At 49.9% G+C, this 5,084-nt stretch overlaps 1 long non-coding RNA gene across 1 annotated transcript in view; it reads left to right on the top strand.

Moving 5' to 3' along the window:
• Positions 1–1,793: 1,793 nt before the first annotated feature.
• The window catches only part of A930011G23Rik (RIKEN cDNA A930011G23 gene), a 431,817-nt gene continuing 428,526 nt past the window's right edge, over positions 1,794–5,084 (top strand). Inside the window, exon 1 of the long non-coding RNA NR_030692.1 lies at positions 1,794–2,110. This is a non-coding gene — a long non-coding RNA (RIKEN cDNA A930011G23 gene). The remainder of the gene's footprint in view (positions 2,111–5,084) is intronic.

Raw genomic sequence — 5,084 nt, 5'->3', positions numbered from 1 at the left:
ATTGGGACTAAGACGTTTGAGCAACCGTGGTGGGTGTGTTAGAATATCTCTCTCCTCTTTCTCCCTGAGACTGTTGTAGGATCCCATTCTTTGCCAATTAGAGCCCTTACTTTAACTGTCGACACACTCTGAGGCTGAGACTTGAATTTTCGCTGTAGTTCAGCCAACCTTACAATGAGAGTTTCTGTTTGATTTTCTGCAACTTGAGCTCTATTGCTACAAGAGAGAAGATTCTCCTCAAGGACACACTTAGCAACTTTTAGATCGTTTGCTTGTGTCTGGAGACTTTCGATTTTATCACACAACTCCTTCCTTTCATTCATCATTTTTTCCACAGATACTAAGAGCAGCCAGCCAGTAAAATCATTTTCCGATTTTTCCCCATCTTGTAGAAAGCTTTGTGCACTGAATCACCTAATTCATTAAGAAAATCAAGGGCATTAGCTTCTTTAAGTTCGGAATATAGTTTCAACCATGGGTCTTCAAAATTCTCTGAGCTCCCAGGAGGGAGAGAATCTGGAGAGGTTTCAATAGTTGAAAGTGCTGGTGGATCAACAAGCCAATTCCAGTATTTTAAAAGATTCATCCTTGTACTTCTGTTATGCCAGTGAGAGTTGTGGATTGACAGAAAAGTCTAGCCTCACATATTCACCACTTTGCACCCAAATGTCCATTTTCTAGTCACCCCAGCCAGTAAGCATCTACAGTCTGGTCACTGTTGCCCCAGGGTCCCGAAAAGAGCTTGAGAACCAAAGACTTTCCTGGTCTAGTACTTTTATATAAAATCAGGGGACTTAACTTTTTTACTCAAGGGCCCCTGTTGTCCTTTCTGAACCTCTGACATTGGCACAGTTGGGCAGTGTTTTTTTTTTTTTTTTTTTTTTTTTTTTTTTTTTTTTCTTTTCCAAACCACAGCCTGACACCACGTGCAGAGGAGTCTGGGAGTAACTAATGATGGAGCAGATGCTGAAGTATCCCCGCACTTATTGCAGCTCAGGACTTCTCATTTTAAACAAGCTTCAGAGACCACCCATAGTACACTAAGTGAGAGCCACAGCTGTGAGCAGTAAAACTAGACCGAGTGCAATGCTGGCCCCGTGTCTTGAGTCAAAGAGAATTCTGCCAGGTCCAGTTCTTGGACCGCACAACAGGCCGCATCTGCGTGTGTGTCGCAGTGTTCAGGTTCCAGCCTTGCCCATCCTGGGCCGTCCTGGCTGGGAGGCAGGCCAAGGAGAGAGCGATCGCCCTCTCCTCCTCTTTAGTGTTTACTGGTGCAGATCCCACCCAGTGTCAGGGGCTCACGTGTGGCAGGAGCAGGGTTCTTAATCCTGGGTTTGGAACCACCTCCTTTCCTACTGGAAGGGTGGGGCTGGCACGTGCCATTGGGGAGCCCTTGCGGGTAGCTCGAGTTCTGTCGTGGTAACTCGCCAAATGTCTGTGGACCTGGGCTCCCTCCTCTCCCACCTGCATTGTCGCAAATCGGGCAGAAACTAGGGAAGTGGGTCACCTGGGTGAACAGCCCCTCCCGCCTTGGCCGCTAGCTCTCAGCGTGCCCCCCCCGCCTCCCCCCCACCCCCCCCCACCCCCCCCCCCGGTCGCCGGCTTAGGCTCTCACTTGAGGCGTCGCCTGCACTCTACCCTTGGGCGGGCTGGGCTGTCGCTGCTCTGAGCTCCCCGCCGCCCTTGCCCCAGCGCCGCCGCAGGTCGTGCGCCGTTGGCCCTCCCGACACCCCCTCGGCGGGGCCCTTCCCTTTACTACGGCGCTAGTGACATTCAGCTGGTGAGGCTAACGCAGCCCGGGCTCCCGCAGCGCGGAGGCAGGGGCGCCCGCGGCTGTCTGCTCCTCTCACCCGGGCACCTCCCGAGTGGCAGCGACGAGCTCCCTGCAGGCCCAGAGACCCCCGACGGGACGACCTTGGCGGGCGGATCCCCGCCCCCACCCGGGTCCACGAGCTTGGGTCCGCCCTGCCCACCCCAGCTCTGGCACGGGTCGAGGACAGAGGCGGCGAGCGCGAGGGGGACCCTGCCTCCCTGCTCGTATATGGCAAAGTTTCTCGCGGCGCTCCTGGGCTGCACGCTGCCGAGCAAGGGCGCCTCTCCCGTGCTGGAGGTAGGTAGAGGGTGTGTCCTGCAGAGGTGGCTGTGGGCGACAGCTAACAGTCCTGACCCGCCCCTAGGGTCCCCACCACTTGGCAAGTGCGCCTCACCTGGAGGACTTCTGGGGCGGGGCCGGGGAAGGGGAGATGGAAGCCGCCGGGCTTGAATTCTGGTCTCCCCAGACCGCGTTGCGTGTTTTGTTTTTTTTTTTTCTCTTTCCTAGTTGATAGGTGAACATGTTTGTGAATCGCGAGTTTTGCGAGTTATCCCTTGCCTAACAAGCCAGGCACATTTGAAGATGAGCTGTTGCCTGCTCATCCTTCCGCTGTCTACCATGGCTAGCCTAAATGATTAGCAGAAACAATCTGTCAGTCAACAAGGTTCCCACTGTCGTGCTTGCTCTAACCACTCCCTTCCCCCAACCTCCAGCGAGGCGATAAACTCCGTATAAGTTAACTCGTTTCTTCTGGTGGGAGGTACGCCGGGGAAGGGGAGGGGTGTGAGGTGAGACTAACCACATCGCGCCTTCTGAAGGCAGGCACACCTAATTGCTCACACCTCCCCGAGGTAGCAGCGACCCTGCTGCAAGCGGCTTTGCTAGCAGCTGGCTGACTGGCTGGCTGATCCTCTGGGGAAATGGCAGCATCAGCGTTTAATATGAGACCCATATGGGCCACTCAGTACGGACAGTTCTGGGTTGTATGACCCTTCACACTCTACAGTCAGAACAGAGTACCCACTGTCTCTTACCTCGCCCCCCTCAATCCCCCGCCCTCTCCTACAGACTACCTGACAAGCAGGTCAGGACCAGAGGGCTGACTCTGGCCATGTCAACTAGCCTTGCCACCACCACTGTCTCATAACCATCCTGGCAGTCTGAGGTTTCCCTGAGCTGCCTTGGCCTTCAGTCGGCAGTTTCCAGGCTGGCAGAGATATAGACATGGGTTTCTTCTCTCAGTCATGCAGTGGGTTCCTTCAGCAAGGAATTGTTTAGGACCTAAACTCTTAGAGCCTTCCTCAGCTGCCTCTTGGACGCCCTTCACCATTGCTATCCTAGGTTTTTTTTTGTTTTTGTTTTTTTGTTTTTGTTTTATCCGAAGTCACGTGGAACTATTTCCTGTGATTTTACAGCTCAAGTGGTCCAGGCCATAATCTGCTATGGGACAGCAAGTATTTACTTATTTGTAAGCAGGGAGATTCCAGTGGTGAGTGGTAAGCAGGAGTTTGGGGATAGGAGTGTAGAGCGGGCAAAGACAGATGGAAATGCCTGCTCTGGTGAAAGCTGAGACCTAAAGGCTGAAGAGCCCAGACAGGCAAGGTTTTCCAGGTTTGCAGCCACGGCCTTAGCCATCTCCCTCCCTCGCAGTCTTTTAGAGGGCACGTTAGGCAGCCACATGGTAGGAGGCTGAGCTGGAGACAAGTGGTGCCCCTTATCAACTGTGCTCGCTCACTTTTCCTCTTCCTCGGGGCTGGGGATTTTGTTATAAGATTCCCAAAGCCTCCATCAAGAGATGCTGGTGTATGCATTGCCCTTTGGGTACACCTCCTGCCTATGAAGTCCTCTGGTCAACAGGTGCCCCGCTTTGATGTTTCAGGTCGATGGCTTCCCACTTATTCTAGAGAGGAGCTGACCCCCCCCCCCAAAAAAAAAAAAACAAAAAAAAAACCAACTAGTCACACACATTTAGATGGTTGTTATTTTAAAACAAGGGTGGTTCCCTTGGCTTTGAGAAATTCCAGGGGAAGTCCCTTAGACCTTGGTAACTCTTTATATCTTGCTATGTGCTACTTCCTACCTATCTAGAGGTAGAGCTAAGGTTAGCATCTCCTCTCACTGTCTCTCTATAGATGGTTGAGTTATAGTTGTTGGCCGATTCAACCTAAAATGTGTATCAGGCATTACATTTCATCAGCACCACTGAAGAGGTGCCCAAGGAGATGAAATGATGCAGAAATATACTTAGTGGATACCTTTTAGCTATTTACTATTGCTCCTAAATGGAAGGGAGTGGCTCAGCTTACTGCATCTGGGATGGAGAGAGATATGGAAGAGAAATAACCCCCTCTGAATATTAATTTCTAGAAAATTATGAATGGCCATTTTTGGTACCTTTTGTGGTCCTGGTAAAATTGAGAAATTTGTAAAACCAAAAACCAAACAAACAAACCTAAGTCTTTAGGACAATTAAAAAAAAATCTAGGAAAACTAGTGAAGGACATTAAGTTTACGTCAGGATCACGCAGTAACCTGAGCACCAGGCTGGCTGTTTTGGAATGTTAGTGCACACTCGGCAGACATACAGAAACAGCCTTTTCTGTATACTGTTATCTAGAAAAGTAGCCTAGAAGCATACATGAAGCTGTTTCCTGACCTAGATATCTGTGTATGTATGTATGTGTGTATGTATGTATGTTTATATATGTGTGTGTGTGTTTGTCTGTATGTATGTGTGTGTATGTATATATGTATGTATATGTATGTGGTTTATGTGTGTGTGTATGTATGTATGTGTATGTATGTATGTTTGTGTATGTATGTGTGTGTGGTCTATGTGTGTGTCCCTGGTATTCTATTCCCTTTGAGTTATGGCACATTGTGAACATGCTCCCTATGTGTAGCCTAGTCTTGCTCTCATTATGTGATTTCACCCACTAGCAATGGAGCCCATGTTCTAAGACTTGGCAGAGAAGAATGCATTCAGAGGCCATTGCTCTTCCATCTTCTATGTTGCTCTCTGCCCACTACACAGGGTCTCTGCATTCTTAGTGCCTGTCATCCTTGACTGACCCAATGGAGGATCTTTAAGGAGTCACCTATGTTGGGTGAACGCATCTGGCTCTAGAAAAAAGGAATGGTCAATTCCTTCATGGGTGTGGTCTCTAGAATTGCCACATATCAGAGAGCATCTCCATGTTCTGATCTCTGTCTCTAGCAGGATTGCTAATTGCCAGTACAGCTTGCTTTTCTGCTATTTAAAATGCATAGT

The sequence above is a fragment of the Mus musculus genome, chromosome 5 (assembly GCF_000001635.26).
Source record: "Mus musculus strain C57BL/6J chromosome 5, GRCm38.p6 C57BL/6J".
Lineage (NCBI taxonomy): Eukaryota > Metazoa > Chordata > Mammalia > Rodentia > Muridae > Mus > Mus musculus.
This window is presented reverse-complemented; position numbering and strand designations above follow the sequence as displayed.